Source organism: Ascaphus truei, unplaced genomic scaffold, assembly GCF_040206685.1.
Source record: "Ascaphus truei isolate aAscTru1 unplaced genomic scaffold, aAscTru1.hap1 HAP1_SCAFFOLD_2451, whole genome shotgun sequence".
NCBI lineage: Eukaryota > Metazoa > Chordata > Amphibia > Anura > Ascaphidae > Ascaphus > Ascaphus truei.
Genome location: NW_027455378.1, coordinates 24,241 through 38,183, shown reverse-complemented (window position 1 = coordinate 38,183; position 13,943 = coordinate 24,241). Strand labels below are relative to the sequence as shown.

At 41.6% G+C, this 13,943-nt stretch overlaps 35 non-coding genes across 35 annotated transcripts; all 35 read right to left on the bottom strand.

The window, feature by feature from the left end:
• Nucleotides 1–52: 52 nt before the first annotated feature.
• Nucleotides 53–171, bottom strand: LOC142481111 (5S ribosomal RNA). Its single transcript, XR_012795557.1, has one exon. It is a non-coding gene; the product is annotated as a 5S ribosomal RNA (ribosomal RNA).
• Nucleotides 172–455: 284 nt separating this feature from the next.
• On the bottom strand, nt 456–574 carry LOC142481119 (5S ribosomal RNA). The gene has a single exon (XR_012795565.1). It is a non-coding gene; the product is annotated as a 5S ribosomal RNA (ribosomal RNA).
• A 286-nt stretch (nt 575–860) lies between these two features.
• Nucleotides 861–979, bottom strand: LOC142481128 (5S ribosomal RNA). The gene has a single exon (XR_012795574.1). It is a non-coding gene; the product is annotated as a 5S ribosomal RNA (ribosomal RNA).
• Nucleotides 980–1,265: 286 nt separating this feature from the next.
• LOC142481110 (5S ribosomal RNA) lies at nt 1,266–1,384 on the bottom strand. The gene has a single exon (XR_012795556.1). It is a non-coding gene; the product is annotated as a 5S ribosomal RNA (ribosomal RNA).
• Nucleotides 1,385–1,670: 286 nt separating this feature from the next.
• On the bottom strand, nt 1,671–1,789 carry LOC142481126 (5S ribosomal RNA). Its single transcript, XR_012795572.1, has one exon. It is a non-coding gene; the product is annotated as a 5S ribosomal RNA (ribosomal RNA).
• Nucleotides 1,790–2,075: 286 nt separating this feature from the next.
• Nucleotides 2,076–2,194, bottom strand: LOC142481114 (5S ribosomal RNA). The gene has a single exon (XR_012795560.1). It is a non-coding gene; the product is annotated as a 5S ribosomal RNA (ribosomal RNA).
• A 286-nt stretch (nt 2,195–2,480) lies between these two features.
• On the bottom strand, nt 2,481–2,599 carry LOC142481144 (5S ribosomal RNA). Its single transcript, XR_012795590.1, has one exon. It is a non-coding gene; the product is annotated as a 5S ribosomal RNA (ribosomal RNA).
• A 286-nt stretch (nt 2,600–2,885) lies between these two features.
• On the bottom strand, nt 2,886–3,004 carry LOC142481109 (5S ribosomal RNA). Its single transcript, XR_012795555.1, has one exon. It is a non-coding gene; the product is annotated as a 5S ribosomal RNA (ribosomal RNA).
• A 286-nt stretch (nt 3,005–3,290) lies between these two features.
• LOC142481108 (5S ribosomal RNA) lies at nt 3,291–3,409 on the bottom strand. The gene has a single exon (XR_012795554.1). It is a non-coding gene; the product is annotated as a 5S ribosomal RNA (ribosomal RNA).
• A 286-nt stretch (nt 3,410–3,695) lies between these two features.
• LOC142481143 (5S ribosomal RNA) lies at nt 3,696–3,814 on the bottom strand. Its single transcript, XR_012795589.1, has one exon. It is a non-coding gene; the product is annotated as a 5S ribosomal RNA (ribosomal RNA).
• A 286-nt stretch (nt 3,815–4,100) lies between these two features.
• Nucleotides 4,101–4,219, bottom strand: LOC142481142 (5S ribosomal RNA). The gene has a single exon (XR_012795588.1). It is a non-coding gene; the product is annotated as a 5S ribosomal RNA (ribosomal RNA).
• A 286-nt stretch (nt 4,220–4,505) lies between these two features.
• LOC142481107 (5S ribosomal RNA) lies at nt 4,506–4,624 on the bottom strand. Its single transcript, XR_012795553.1, has one exon. It is a non-coding gene; the product is annotated as a 5S ribosomal RNA (ribosomal RNA).
• A 286-nt stretch (nt 4,625–4,910) lies between these two features.
• LOC142481106 (5S ribosomal RNA) lies at nt 4,911–5,029 on the bottom strand. The gene has a single exon (XR_012795552.1). It is a non-coding gene; the product is annotated as a 5S ribosomal RNA (ribosomal RNA).
• Nucleotides 5,030–5,315: 286 nt separating this feature from the next.
• LOC142481125 (5S ribosomal RNA) lies at nt 5,316–5,434 on the bottom strand. The gene has a single exon (XR_012795571.1). It is a non-coding gene; the product is annotated as a 5S ribosomal RNA (ribosomal RNA).
• Nucleotides 5,435–5,720: 286 nt separating this feature from the next.
• On the bottom strand, nt 5,721–5,839 carry LOC142481105 (5S ribosomal RNA). Its single transcript, XR_012795551.1, has one exon. It is a non-coding gene; the product is annotated as a 5S ribosomal RNA (ribosomal RNA).
• Nucleotides 5,840–6,125: 286 nt separating this feature from the next.
• LOC142481148 (5S ribosomal RNA) lies at nt 6,126–6,244 on the bottom strand. The gene has a single exon (XR_012795594.1). It is a non-coding gene; the product is annotated as a 5S ribosomal RNA (ribosomal RNA).
• Nucleotides 6,245–6,530: 286 nt separating this feature from the next.
• Nucleotides 6,531–6,649, bottom strand: LOC142481104 (5S ribosomal RNA). Its single transcript, XR_012795550.1, has one exon. It is a non-coding gene; the product is annotated as a 5S ribosomal RNA (ribosomal RNA).
• A 286-nt stretch (nt 6,650–6,935) lies between these two features.
• On the bottom strand, nt 6,936–7,054 carry LOC142481103 (5S ribosomal RNA). The gene has a single exon (XR_012795549.1). It is a non-coding gene; the product is annotated as a 5S ribosomal RNA (ribosomal RNA).
• Nucleotides 7,055–7,340: 286 nt separating this feature from the next.
• LOC142481102 (5S ribosomal RNA) lies at nt 7,341–7,459 on the bottom strand. The gene has a single exon (XR_012795548.1). It is a non-coding gene; the product is annotated as a 5S ribosomal RNA (ribosomal RNA).
• Nucleotides 7,460–7,745: 286 nt separating this feature from the next.
• Nucleotides 7,746–7,864, bottom strand: LOC142481147 (5S ribosomal RNA). The gene has a single exon (XR_012795593.1). It is a non-coding gene; the product is annotated as a 5S ribosomal RNA (ribosomal RNA).
• A 286-nt stretch (nt 7,865–8,150) lies between these two features.
• Nucleotides 8,151–8,269, bottom strand: LOC142481100 (5S ribosomal RNA). The gene has a single exon (XR_012795546.1). It is a non-coding gene; the product is annotated as a 5S ribosomal RNA (ribosomal RNA).
• Nucleotides 8,270–8,555: 286 nt separating this feature from the next.
• LOC142481099 (5S ribosomal RNA) lies at nt 8,556–8,674 on the bottom strand. Its single transcript, XR_012795545.1, has one exon. It is a non-coding gene; the product is annotated as a 5S ribosomal RNA (ribosomal RNA).
• A 286-nt stretch (nt 8,675–8,960) lies between these two features.
• Nucleotides 8,961–9,079, bottom strand: LOC142481124 (5S ribosomal RNA). The gene has a single exon (XR_012795570.1). It is a non-coding gene; the product is annotated as a 5S ribosomal RNA (ribosomal RNA).
• A 286-nt stretch (nt 9,080–9,365) lies between these two features.
• LOC142481098 (5S ribosomal RNA) lies at nt 9,366–9,484 on the bottom strand. Its single transcript, XR_012795544.1, has one exon. It is a non-coding gene; the product is annotated as a 5S ribosomal RNA (ribosomal RNA).
• A 286-nt stretch (nt 9,485–9,770) lies between these two features.
• Nucleotides 9,771–9,889, bottom strand: LOC142481146 (5S ribosomal RNA). The gene has a single exon (XR_012795592.1). It is a non-coding gene; the product is annotated as a 5S ribosomal RNA (ribosomal RNA).
• A 286-nt stretch (nt 9,890–10,175) lies between these two features.
• LOC142481097 (5S ribosomal RNA) lies at nt 10,176–10,294 on the bottom strand. Its single transcript, XR_012795543.1, has one exon. It is a non-coding gene; the product is annotated as a 5S ribosomal RNA (ribosomal RNA).
• Nucleotides 10,295–10,580: 286 nt separating this feature from the next.
• LOC142481096 (5S ribosomal RNA) lies at nt 10,581–10,699 on the bottom strand. Its single transcript, XR_012795542.1, has one exon. It is a non-coding gene; the product is annotated as a 5S ribosomal RNA (ribosomal RNA).
• A 286-nt stretch (nt 10,700–10,985) lies between these two features.
• On the bottom strand, nt 10,986–11,104 carry LOC142481095 (5S ribosomal RNA). Its single transcript, XR_012795541.1, has one exon. It is a non-coding gene; the product is annotated as a 5S ribosomal RNA (ribosomal RNA).
• A 286-nt stretch (nt 11,105–11,390) lies between these two features.
• Nucleotides 11,391–11,509, bottom strand: LOC142481145 (5S ribosomal RNA). Its single transcript, XR_012795591.1, has one exon. It is a non-coding gene; the product is annotated as a 5S ribosomal RNA (ribosomal RNA).
• A 286-nt stretch (nt 11,510–11,795) lies between these two features.
• LOC142481094 (5S ribosomal RNA) lies at nt 11,796–11,914 on the bottom strand. The gene has a single exon (XR_012795540.1). It is a non-coding gene; the product is annotated as a 5S ribosomal RNA (ribosomal RNA).
• Nucleotides 11,915–12,200: 286 nt separating this feature from the next.
• LOC142481093 (5S ribosomal RNA) lies at nt 12,201–12,319 on the bottom strand. The gene has a single exon (XR_012795539.1). It is a non-coding gene; the product is annotated as a 5S ribosomal RNA (ribosomal RNA).
• Nucleotides 12,320–12,605: 286 nt separating this feature from the next.
• On the bottom strand, nt 12,606–12,724 carry LOC142481092 (5S ribosomal RNA). Its single transcript, XR_012795538.1, has one exon. It is a non-coding gene; the product is annotated as a 5S ribosomal RNA (ribosomal RNA).
• A 286-nt stretch (nt 12,725–13,010) lies between these two features.
• LOC142481141 (5S ribosomal RNA) lies at nt 13,011–13,129 on the bottom strand. Its single transcript, XR_012795587.1, has one exon. It is a non-coding gene; the product is annotated as a 5S ribosomal RNA (ribosomal RNA).
• Nucleotides 13,130–13,415: 286 nt separating this feature from the next.
• LOC142481091 (5S ribosomal RNA) lies at nt 13,416–13,534 on the bottom strand. The gene has a single exon (XR_012795537.1). It is a non-coding gene; the product is annotated as a 5S ribosomal RNA (ribosomal RNA).
• Nucleotides 13,535–13,820: 286 nt separating this feature from the next.
• On the bottom strand, nt 13,821–13,939 carry LOC142481123 (5S ribosomal RNA). Its single transcript, XR_012795569.1, has one exon. It is a non-coding gene; the product is annotated as a 5S ribosomal RNA (ribosomal RNA).
• Between the last annotated feature and the right edge of the window lie 4 nt (nt 13,940–13,943).

The following is a 13,943-nucleotide window of genomic DNA, read 5'->3' as shown; positions in this document are numbered from 1 at the left end:
TTGCTGCAAGGAATGCCATGTATATTTTCATTAGGGAAGCGAAAAATAAAAACACCCACAGCACTTGGTATTCCCAGGCAGTCTCCCAACCCAGTACTAATCAAGCCTCACCCTGCTTAGCTTCCGAGATCTGACGGGATCGGGCGCTTTCAAGGTAGTATGGCCGTAGGTGGAGATTGCTGTCTCATGATATCCTCTCATTCTTAAATCCATGAGCCTATATCTTGCTCCATGCATACACAGAGACTGAGAAAATGACAGGTGCACTCAAATGTACTATAGACGCAATTCTTGATGTCAGAATTCTATTTTGGAAGGTTGCATTGTGTTGAACTTTCTGAGGAAAAAACGATATATTTCTTTTCCACTGCGGGAAAAAAGTAGCAAGAAATGAAACATTTTCATTTGCTGCGAGGAATGCCATGTATATTTTCATTAGGGAAGCGAAAAATAAAAACACCCAGCACTTGGTATTCCCAGGCAGTCTCCCAACCCAGTACTAATCAAGCCTCACCCTGCTTAGCTTCCGAGATCTGACGGGATCGGGCGCTTTCAAGGTAGTATGGCCGTAGGTGGAGATTGCTGTCTCATGATATCCTCTCATTCTTAAATCCATGAGCCTATATCTTGCTCCATGCATACACAGAGACTGAGAAAATGACAGGTGCACTCAAATGTACTATAGACGCAATTCTTGATGTCAGAATTCTATTTTGGAAGGTTGCATTGTGTTGAACTTTCTGAGGAAAAAACGATATATTTCTTTTCCACTGCGGGAAAAAAGTAGCAAGAAATGAAACATTTTCATTTGCTGCGAGGAATGCCATGTATATTTTCATTAGGGAAGCGAAAAATAAAAACACCTACAGCACCTGGTATTCCCAGGCAGTCTCCTAACCCAGTACTAATCAAGCCTCACCCTGCTTAGCTTCCGAGATCTGACGGGATCGGGCGCTTTCAAGGTAGTATGGCCGTAGGTGGAGATTGCTGTCTCATGATATCCTCTCATTCTTAAATCCATGAGCCTATATCTTGCTCCATGCATACACAGAGACTGAGAAAATGACAGGTGCACTCAAATGTACTATAGACGCAATTCTTGATGTCAGAATTCTATTTTGGAAGGTTGCATTGTGTTGAACTTTCTGAGGAAAAAACGATATATTTCTTTTCCACTGCGGGAAAAAAGTAGTAAAAAATGAAACATTTTCATTTGCTGCAAGGAATGCCATGTATATTTTCATTAGGGAAGCGAAAAATAAAAACACCCACAGCACTTGGTATTCCCAGGCAGTCTCCCAACCCAGTACTAATCAAGCCTCACCCTGCTTAGCTTCCGAGATCTGACGGGATCGGGCGCTTTCAAGGTAGTATGGCCGTAGGTGGAGATTGCTGTCTCATGATATCCTCTCATTCTTAAATCCATGAGCCTATATCTTGCTCCATGCATACACAGAGACTGAGAAAATGACAGGTGCACTCAAATGTACTATAGACGCAATTCTTGATGTCAGAATTCTATTTTGGAAGGTTGCATTGTGTTGAACTTTCTGAGGAAAAAACGATATATTTCTTTTCCACTGCGGGAAAAAAGTAGCAAGAAATGAAACATTTTCATTTGCTGCGAGGAATGCCATGTATATTTTCATTAGGGAAGCGAAAAATAAAAACACCTACAGCACCTGGTATTCCCAGGCAGTCTCCTAACCCAGTACTAATCAAGCCTCACCCTGCTTAGCTTCCGAGATCTGACGGGATCGGGCGCTTTCAAGGTAGTATGGCCGTAGGTGGAGATTGCTGTCTCATGATATCCTCTCATTCTTAAATCCATGAGCCTATATCTTGCTCCATGCATACACAGAGACTGAGAAAATGACAGGTGCACTCAAATGTACTATAGACGCAATTCTTGATGTCAGAATTCTATTTTGGAAGGTTGCATTGTGTTGAGCTTTCTGAGGAAAAAACGATATATTTCTTTGCCACTGCGGGAAAAAAGTAGTAAAAAATGAAACATTTTCATTTGCTGCAAGGAATGCCATGTATATTTTCATTAGGGAAGCGAAAAATAAAAACACCCACAGCACCTGGTATTCCCAGGCAGTCTCCCAACCCAGTACTAATCAAGCCTCACCCTGCTTAGCTTCCGAGATCTGACGGGATCGGGCGCTTTCAAGGTAGTATGGCCGTAGGTGGAGATTGCTGTCTCATGATATCCTCTCATTCTTAAATCCATGAGCCTATATCTTGCTCCATGCATACACAGAGACTGAGAAAATGACAGGTGCACTCAAATGTACTATAGACGCAATTCTTGATGTCAGAATTCTATTTTGGAAGGTTGCATTGTGTTGAACTTTCTGAGGAAAAAACGATATATTTCTTTTCCACTGCGGGAAAAAAGTAGCAAGAAATGAAACATTTTCATTTGCTGCGAGGAATGCCATGTATATTTTCATTAGGGAAGCGAAAAATAAAAACACCTACAGCACCTGGTATTCCCAGGCAGTCTCCCAACCCAGTACTAATCAAGCCTCACCCTGCTTAGCTTCCGAGATCTGACGGGATCGGGCGCTTTCAAGGTAGTATGGCCGTAGGTGGAGATTGCTGTCTCATGATATCCTCTCATTCTTAAATCCATGAGCCTATATCTTGCTCCATGCATACACAGAGACTGAGAAAATGACAGGTGCACTCAAATGTACTATAGACGCAATTCTTGATGTCAGAATTCTATTTTGGAAGGTTGCATTGTGTTGAACTTTCTGAGGAAAAAACGATATATTTCTTTTCCACTGCGGGAAAAAAGTAGTAAAAAATGAAACATTTTCATTTGCTGCAAGGAATGCCATGTATATTTTCATTAGGGAAGCGAAAAATAAAAACACCCACAGCACTTGGTATTCCCAGGCAGTCTCCCAACCCAGTACTAATCAAGCCTCACCCTGCTTAGCTTCCGAGATCTGACGGGATCGGGCGCTTTCAAGGTAGTATGGCCGTAGGTGGAGATTGCTGTCTCATGATATCCTCTCATTCTTAAATCCATGAGCCTATATCTTGCTCCATGCATACACAGAGACTGAGAAAATGACAGGTGCACTCAAATGTACTATAGACGCAATTCTTGATGTCAGAATTCTATTTTGGAAGGTTGCATTGTGTTGAACTTTCTGAGGAAAAAACGATATATTTCTTTTCCACTGCGGGAAAAAAGTAGTAAAAAATGAAACATTTTCATTTGCTGCAAGGAATGCCATGTATATTTTCATTAGGGAAGCGAAAAATAAAAACACCCACAGCACTTGGTATTCCCAGGCAGTCTCCCAACCCAGTACTAATCAAGCCTCACCCTGCTTAGCTTCCGAGATCTGACGGGATCGGGCGCTTTCAAGGTAGTATGGCCGTAGGTGGAGATTGCTGTCTCATGATATCCTCTCATTCTTAAATCCATGAGCCTATATCTTGCTCCATGCATACACAGAGACTGAGAAAATGACAGGTGCACTCAAATGTACTATAGACGCAATTCTTGATGTCAGAATTTTATTTTGGAAGGTTGCATTGTGTTGAACTTTCTGAGGAAAAAACGATATATTTCTTTTCCACTGCGGGAAAAAAGTAGCAAGAAATGAAACATTTTCATTTGCTGCGAGGAATGCCATGTATATTTTCATTAGGGAAGCGAAAAATAAAAACACCTACAGCACCTGGTATTCCCAGGCAGTCTCCCAACCCAGTACTAATCAAGCCTCACCCTGCTTAGCTTCCGAGATCTGACGGGATCGGGCGCTTTCAAGGTAGTATGGCCGTAGGTGGAGATTGCTGTCTCATGATATCCTCTCATTCTTAAATCCATGAGCCTATATCTTGCTCCATGCATACACAGAGACTGAGAAAATGACAGGTGCACTCAAATGTACTATAGACGCAATTCTTGATGTCAGAATTCTATTTTGGAAGGTTGCATTGTGTTGAACTTTCTGAGGAAAAAACGATATATTTCTTTTCCACTGCGGGAAAAAAGTAGTAAAAAATGAAACATTTTCATTTGCTGCGAGGAATGCCATGTATATTTTCATTAGGGAAGCGAAAAATAAAAACACCTACAGCACCTGGTATTCCCAGGCAGTCTCCCAACCCAGTACTAATCAAGCCTCACCCTGCTTAGCTTCCGAGATCTGACGGGATCGGGCGCTTTCAAGGTAGTATGGCCGTAGGTGGAGATTGCTGTCTCATGATATCCTCTCATTCTTAAATCCATGAGCCTATATCTTGCTCCATGCATACACAGAGACTGAGAAAATGACAGGTGCACTCAAATGTACTATAGACGCAATTCTTGATGTCAGAATTCTATTTTGGAAGGTTGCATTGTGTTGAACTTTCTGAGGAAAAAACGATATATTTCTTTTCCACTGCGGGAAAAAAGTAGTAAAAAATGAAACATTTTCATTTGCTGCAAGGAATGCCATGTATATTTTCATTAGGGAAGCGAAAAATAAAAACACCCACAGCACTTGGTATTCCCAGGCAGTCTCCCAACCCAGTACTAATCAAGCCTCACCCTGCTTAGCTTCCGAGATCTGACGGGATCGGGCGCTTTCAAGGTAGTATGGCCGTAGGTGGAGATTGCTGTCTCATGATATCCTCTCATTCTTAAATCCATGAGCCTATATCTTGCTCCATGCATACACAGAGACTGAGAAAATGACAGGTGCACTCAAATGTACTATAGACGCAATTCTTGATGTCAGAATTCTATTTTGGAAGGTTGCATTGTGTTGAACTTTCTGAGGAAAAAACGATATATTTCTTTTCCACTGCGGGAAAAAAGTAGCAAGAAATGAAACATTTTCATTTGCTGCGAGGAATGCCATGTATATTTTCATTAGGGAAGCGAAAAATAAAAACACCCACAGCACTTGGTATTCCCAGGCAGTCTCCCAACCCAGTACTAATCAAGCCTCACCCTGCTTAGCTTCCGAGATCTGACGGGATCGGGCGCTTTCAAGGTAGTATGGCCGTAGGTGGAGATTGCTGTCTCATGATATCCTCTCATTCTTAAATCCATGAGCCTATATCTTGCTCCATGCATACACAGAGACTGAGAAAATGACAGGTGCACTCAAATGTACTATAGACGCAATTCTTGATGTCAGAATTCTATTTTGGAAGGTTGCATTGTGTTGAACTTTCTGAGGAAAAAACGATATATTTCTTTTCCACTGCGGGAAAAAAGTAGCAAGAAATGAAACATTTTCATTTGCTGCGAGGAATGCCATGTATATTTTCATTAGGGAAGCGAAAAATAAAAACACCTACAGCACCTGGTATTCCCAGGCAGTCTCCTAACCCAGTACTAATCAAGCCTCACCCTGCTTAGCTTCCGAGATCTGACGGGATCGGGCGCTTTCAAGGTAGTATGGCCGTAGGTGGAGATTGCTGTCTCATGATATCCTCTCATTCTTAAATCCATGAGCCTATATCTTGCTCCATGCATACACAGAGACTGAGAAAATGACAGGTGCACTCAAATGTACTATAGACGCAATTCTTGATGTCAGAATTCTATTTTGGAAGGTTGCATTGTGTTGAACTTTCTGAGGAAAAAACGATATATTTCTTTTCCACTGCGGGAAAAAAGTAGTAAAAAATGAAACATTTTCATTTGCTGCAAGGAATGCCATGTATATTTTCATTAGGGAAGCGAAAAATAAAAACACCCACAGCACTTGGTATTCCCAGGCAGTCTCCCAACCCAGTACTAATCAAGCCTCACCCTGCTTAGCTTCCGAGATCTGACGGGATCGGGCGCTTTCAAGGTAGTATGGCCGTAGGTGGAGATTGCTGTCTCATGATATCCTCTCATTCTTAAATCCATGAGCCTATATCTTGCTCCATGCATACACAGAGACTGAGAAAATGACAGGTGCACTCAAATGTACTATAGACGCAATTCTTGATGTCAGAATTCTATTTTGGAAGGTTGCATTGTGTTGAACTTTCTGAGGAAAAAACGATATATTTCTTTTCCACTGCGGGAAAAAAGTAGCAAGAAATGAAACATTTTCATTTGCTGCGAGGAATGCCATGTATATTTTCATTAGGGAAGCGAAAAATAAAAACACCTACAGCACCTGGTATTCCCAGGCAGTCTCCTAACCCAGTACTAAACAAGCCTCACCCTGCTTAGCTTCCGAGATCTGACGGGATCGGGCGCTTTCAAGGTAGTATGGCCGTAGGTGGAGATTGCTGTCTCATGATATCCTCTCATTCTTAAATCCATGAGCCTATATCTTGCTCCATGCATACACAGAGACTGAGAAAATGACAGGTGCACTCAAATGTACTATAGACGCAATTCTTGATGTCAGAATTCTATTTTGGAAGGTTGCATTGTGTTGAACTTTCTGAGGAAAAAACGATATATTTCTTTTCCACTGCGGGAAAAAAGTAGTAAAAAATGAAACATTTTCATTTGCTGCAAGGAATGCCATGTATATTTTCATTAGGGAAGCGAAAAATAAAAACACCCACAGCACTTGGTATTCCCAGGCAGTCTCCCAACCCAGTACTAATCAAGCCTCACCCTGCTTAGCTTCCGAGATCTGACGGGATCGGGCGCTTTCAAGGTAGTATGGCCGTAGGTGGAGATTGCTGTCTCATGATATCCTCTCATTCTTAAATCCATGAGCCTATATCTTGCTCCATGCATACACAGAGACTGAGAAAATGACAGGTGCACTCAAATGTACTATAGACGCAATTCTTGATGTCAGAATTCTATTTTGGAAGGTTGCATTGTGTTGAACTTTCTGAGGAAAAAACGATATATTTCTTTTCCACTGCGGGAAAAAAGTAGTAAAAAATGAAACATTTTCATTTGCTGCAAGGAATGCCATGTATATTTTCATTAGGGAAGCGAAAAATAAAAACACCCACAGCACTTGGTATTCCCAGGCAGTCTCCCAACCCAGTACTAATCAAGCCTCACCCTGCTTAGCTTCCGAGATCTGACGGGATCGGGCGCTTTCAAGGTAGTATGGCCGTAGGTGGAGATTGCTGTCTCATGATATCCTCTCATTCTTAAATCCATGAGCCTATATCTTGCTCCATGCATACACAGAGACTGAGAAAATGACAGGTGCACTCAAATGTACTATAGACGCAATTCTTGATGTCAGAATTCTATTTTGGAAGGTTGCATTGTGTTGAACTTTCTGAGGAAAAAACGATATATTTCTTTTCCACTGCGGGAAAAAAGTAGTAAAAAATGAAACATTTTCATTTGCTGCAAGGAATGCCATGTATATTTTCATTAGGGAAGCGAAAAATAAAAACACCCACAGCACTTGGTATTCCCAGGCAGTCTCCCAACCCAGTACTAATCAAGCCTCACCCTGCTTAGCTTCCGAGATCTGACGGGATCGGGCGCTTTCAAGGTAGTATGGCCGTAGGTGGAGATTGCTGTCTCATGATATCCTCTCATTCTTAAATCCATGAGCCTATATCTTGCTCCATGCATACACAGAGACTGAGAAAATGACAGGTGCACTCAAATGTACTATAGACGCAATTCTTGATGTCAGAATTCTATTTTGGAAGGTTGCATTGTGTTGAACTTTCTGAGGAAAAAACGATATATTTCTTTTCCACTGCGGGAAAAAAGTAGCAAGAAATGAAACATTTTCATTTGCTGCGAGGAATGCCATGTATATTTTCATTAGGGAAGCGAAAAATAAAAACACCTACAGCACCTGGTATTCCCAGGCAGTCTCCTAACCCAGTACTAAACAAGCCTCACCCTGCTTAGCTTCCGAGATCTGACGGGATCGGGCGCTTTCAAGGTAGTATGGCCGTAGGTGGAGATTGCTGTCTCATGATATCCTCTCATTCTTAAATCCATGAGCCTATATCTTGCTCCATGCATACACAGAGACTGAGAAAATGACAGGTGCACTCAAATGTACTATAGACGCAATTCTTGATGTCAGAATTCTATTTTGGAAGGTTGCATTGTGTTGAACTTTCTGAGGAAAAAACGATATATTTCTTTTCCACTGCGGGAAAAAAGTAGTAAAAAATGAAACATTTTCATTTGCTGCAAGGAATGCCATGTATATTTTCATTAGGGAAGCGAAAAATAAAAACACCCACAGCACTTGGTATTCCCAGGCAGTCTCCCAACCCAGTACTAATCAAGCCTCACCCTGCTTAGCTTCCGAGATCTGACGGGATCGGGCGCTTTCAAGGTAGTATGGCCGTAGGTGGAGATTGCTGTCTCATGATATCCTCTCATTCTTAAATCCATGAGCCTATATCTTGCTCCATGCATACACAGAGACTGAGAAAATGACAGGTGCACTCAAATGTACTATAGACGCAATTCTTGATGTCAGAATTCTATTTTGGAAGGTTGCATTGTGTTGAACTTTCTGAGGAAAAAACGATATATTTCTTTTCCACTGCGGGAAAAAAGTAGCAAGAAATGAAACATTTTCATTTGCTGCGAGGAATGCCATGTATATTTTCATTAGGGAAGCGAAAAATAAAAACACCCACAGCACTTGGTATTCCCAGGCAGTCTCCCAACCCAGTACTAATCAAGCCTCACCCTGCTTAGCTTCCGAGATCTGACGGGATCGGGCGCTTTCAAGGTAGTATGGCCGTAGGTGGAGATTGCTGTCTCATGATATCCTCTCATTCTTAAATCCATGAGCCTATATCTTGCTCCATGCATACACAGAGACTGAGAAAATGACAGGTGCACTCAAATGTACTATAGACGCAATTCTTGATGTCAGAATTCTATTTTGGAAGGTTGCATTGTGTTGAACTTTCTGAGGAAAAAACGATATATTTCTTTTCCACTGCGGGAAAAAAGTAGCAAGAAATGAAACATTTTCATTTGCTGCGAGGAATGCCATGTATATTTTCATTAGGGAAGCGAAAAATAAAAACACCTACAGCACCTGGTATTCCCAGGCAGTCTCCTAACCCAGTACTAATCAAGCCTCACCCTGCTTAGCTTCCGAGATCTGACGGGATCGGGCGCTTTCAAGGTAGTATGGCCGTAGGTGGAGATTGCTGTCTCATGATATCCTCTCATTCTTAAATCCATGAGCCTATATCTTGCTCCATGCATACACAGAGACTGAGAAAATGACAGGTGCACTCAAATGTACTATAGACGCAATTCTTGATGTCAGAATTCTATTTTGGAAGGTTGCATTGTGTTGAACTTTCTGAGGAAAAAACGATATATTTCTTTTCCACTGCGGGAAAAAAGTAGTAAAAAATGAAACATTTTCATTTGCTGCAAGGAATGCCATGTATATTTTCATTAGGGAAGCGAAAAATAAAAACACCCACAGCACTTGGTATTCCCAGGCAGTCTCCCAACCCAGTACTAATCAAGCCTCACCCTGCTTAGCTTCCGAGATCTGACGGGATCGGGCGCTTTCAAGGTAGTATGGCCGTAGGTGGAGATTGCTGTCTCATGATATCCTCTCATTCTTAAATCCATGAGCCTATATCTTGCTCCATGCATACACAGAGACTGAGAAAATGACAGGTGCACTCAAATGTACTATAGACGCAATTCTTGATGTCAGAATTCTATTTTGGAAGGTTGCATTGTGTTGAACTTTCTGAGGAAAAAACGATATATTTCTTTTCCACTGCGGGAAAAAAGTAGCAAGAAATGAAACATTTTCATTTGCTGCGAGGAATGCCATGTATATTTTCATTAGGGAAGCGAAAAATAAAAACACCTACAGCACCTGGTATTCCCAGGCAGTCTCCTAACCCAGTACTAAACAAGCCTCACCCTGCTTAGCTTCCGAGATCTGACGGGATCGGGCGCTTTCAAGGTAGTATGGCCGTAGGTGGAGATTGCTGTCTCATGATATCCTCTCATTCTTAAATCCATGAGCCTATATCTTGCTCCATGCATACACAGAGACTGAGAAAATGACAGGTGCACTCAAATGTACTATAGACGCAATTCTTGATGTCAGAATTCTATTTTGGAAGGTTGCATTGTGTTGAACTTTCTGAGGAAAAAACGATATATTTCTTTTCCACTGCGGGAAAAAAGTAGTAAAAAATGAAACATTTTCATTTGCTGCAAGGAATGCCATGTATATTTTCATTAGGGAAGCGAAAAATAAAAACACCCACAGCACTTGGTATTCCCAGGCAGTCTCCCAACCCAGTACTAATCAAGCCTCACCCTGCTTAGCTTCCGAGATCTGACGGGATCGGGCGCTTTCAAGGTAGTATGGCCGTAGGTGGAGATTGCTGTCTCATGATATCCTCTCATTCTTAAATCCATGAGCCTATATCTTGCTCCATGCATACACAGAGACTGAGAAAATGACAGGTGCACTCAAATGTACTATAGACGCAATTCTTGATGTCAGAATTCTATTTTGGAAGGTTGCATTGTGTTGAACTTTCTGAGGAAAAAACGATATATTTCTTTTCCACTGCGGGAAAAAAGTAGTAAAAAATGAAACATTTTCATTTGCTGCAAGGAATGCCATGTATATTTTCATTAGGGAAGCGAAAAATAAAAACACCCACAGCACTTGGTATTCCCAGGCAGTCTCCCAACCCAGTACTAATCAAGCCTCACCCTGCTTAGCTTCCGAGATCTGACGGGATCGGGCGCTTTCAAGGTAGTATGGCCGTAGGTGGAGATTGCTGTCTCATGATATCCTCTCATTCTTAAATCCATGAGCCTATATCTTGCTCCATGCATACACAGAGACTGAGAAAATGACAGGTGCACTCAAATGTACTATAGACGCAATTCTTGATGTCAGAATTCTATTTTGGAAGGTTGCATTGTGTTGAACTTTCTGAGGAAAAAACGATATATTTCTTTTCCACTGCGGGAAAAAAGTAGTAAAAAATGAAACATTTTCATTTGCTGCAAGGAATGCCATGTATATTTTCATTAGGGAAGCGAAAAATAAAAACACCCACAGCACTTGGTATTCCCAGGCAGTCTCCCAACCCAGTACTAATCAAGCCTCACCCTGCTTAGCTTCCGAGATCTGACGGGATCGGGCGCTTTCAAGGTAGTATGGCCGTAGGTGGAGATTGCTGTCTCATGATATCCTCTCATTCTTAAATCCATGAGCCTATATCTTGCTCCATGCATACACAGAGACTGAGAAAATGACAGGTGCACTCAAATGTACTATAGACGCAATTCTTGATGTCAGAATTCTATTTTGGAAGGTTGCATTGTGTTGAACTTTCTGAGGAAAAAACGATATATTTCTTTTCCACTGCGGGAAAAAAGTAGCAAGAAATGAAACATTTTCATTTGCTGCGAGGAATGCCATGTATATTTTCATTAGGGAAGCGAAAAATAAAAACACCTACAGCACCTGGTATTCCCAGGCAGTCTCCTAACCCAGTACTAAACAAGCCTCACCCTGCTTAGCTTCCGAGATCTGACGGGATCGGGCGCTTTCAAGGTAGTATGGCCGTAGGTGGAGATTGCTGTCTCATGATATCCTCTCATTCTTAAATCCATGAGCCTATATCTTGCTCCATGCATACACAGAGACTGAGAAAATGACAGGTGCACTCAAATGTACTATAGACGCAATTCTTGATGTCAGAATTCTATTTTGGAAGGTTGCATTGTGTTGAACTTTCTGAGGAAAAAACGATATATTTCTTTTCCACTGCGGGAAAAAAGTAGTAAAAAATGAAACATTTTCATTTGCTGCAAGGAATGCCATGTATATTTTCATTAGGGAAGCGAAAAATAAAAACACCCACAGCACTTGGTATTCCCAGGCAGTCTCCCAACCCAGTACTAATCAAGCCTCACCCTGCTTAGCTTCCGAGATCTGACGGGATCGGGCGCTTTCAAGGTAGTATGGCCGTAGGTGGAGATTGCTGTCTCATGATATCCTCTCATTCTTAAATCCATGAGCCTATATCTTGCTCCATGCATACACAGAGACTGAGAAAATGACAGGTGCACTCAAATGTACTATAGACGCAATTCTTGATGTCAGAATTCTATTTTGGAAGGTTGCATTGTGTTGAACTTTCTGAGGAAAAAACGATATATTTCTTTTCCACTGCGGGAAAAAAGTAGTAAAAAATGAAACATTTTCATTTGCTGCAAGGAATGCCATGTATATTTTCATTAGGGAAGCGAAAAATAAAAACACCCACAGCACTTGGTATTCCCAGGCAGTCTCCCAACCCAGTACTAATCAAGCCTCACCCTGCTTAGCTTCCGAGATCTGACGGGATCGGGCGCTTTCAAGGTAGTATGGCCGTAGGTGGAGATTGCTGTCTCATGATATCCTCTCATTCTTAAATCCATGAGCCTATATCTTGCTCCATGCATACACAGAGACTGAGAAAATGACAGGTGCACTCAAATGTACTATAGACGCAATTCTTGATGTCAGAATTCTATTTTGGAAAGTTGCATTGTGTTGAACTTTCTGAGGAAAAAACGATATATTTCTTTTCCACTGCGGGAAAAAAGTAGTAAAAAATGAAACATTTTCATTTGCTGCAAGGAATGCCATGTATATTTTCATTAGGGAAGCGAAAAATAAAAACACCCACAGCACTTGGTATTCCCAGGCAGTCTCCCAACCCAGTACTAATCAAGCCTCACCCTGCTTAGCTTCCGAGATCTGACGGGATCGGGCGCTTTCAAGGTAGTATGGCCGTAGGTGGAGATTGCTGTCTCATGATATCCTCTCATTCTTAAATCCATGAGCCTATATCTTGCTCCATGCATACACAGAGACTGAGAAAATGACAGGTGCACTCAAATGTACTATAGACGCAATTCTTGATGTCAGAATTCTATTTTGGAAGGTTGCATTGTGTTGAACTTTCTGAGGAAAAAACGATATATTTCTTTTCCACTGCGGGAAAAAAGTAGCAAGAAATGAAACATTTTCATTTGCTGCGAGGAATGCCATGTATATTTTCATTAGGGAAGCGAAAAATAAAAACACCTACAGCACCTGGTATTCCCAGGCAGTCTCCCAACCCAGTACTAATCAAGCCTCACCCTGCTTAGCTTCCGAGATCTGACGGGATCGGGCGCTTTCAAGGTAGTATGGCCGTAGGTGGAGATTGCTGTCTCATGATATCCTCTCATTCTTAAATCCATGAGCCTATATCTTGCTCCATGCATACACAGAGACTGAGAAAATGACAGGTGCACTCAAATGTACTATAGACGCAATTCTTGATGTCAGAATTCTATTTTGGAAGGTTGCATTGTGTTGAACTTTCTGAGGAAAAAACGATATATTTCTTTTCCACTGCGGGAAAAAAGTAGTAAAAAATGAAACATTTTCATTTGCTGCAAGGAATGCCATGTATATTTTCATTAGGGAAGCGAAAAATAAAAACACCCACAGCACTTGGTATTCCCAGGCAGTCTCCCAACCCAGTACTAATCAAGCCTCACCCTGCTTAGCTTCCGAGATCTGACGGGATCGGGCGCTTTCAAGGTAGTATGGCCGTAGGTGGAGATTGCTGTCTCATGATATCCTCTCATTCTTAAATCCATGAGCCTATATCTTGCTCCATGCATACACAGAGACTGAGAAAATGACAGGTGCACTCAAATGTACTATAGACGCAATTCTTGATGTCAGAATTCTATTTTGGAAGGTTGCATTGTGTTGAACTTTCTGAGGAAAAAACGATATATTTCTTTTACACTGCGGGAAAAAAGTAGCAAGAAATGAAACATTTTCATTTGCTGCGAGGAATGCCATGTATATTTTCATTAGGGAAGAGAAAAATAAAAACACCTACAGCACCTGGTATTCCCAGGCAGTCTCCTAACCCAGTACTAATCAAGCCTCACCCTGCTTAGCTTCCGAGATCTGACGGGATCGGGCGCTTTCAAGGTAGTATGGCCGTAGGTGGAG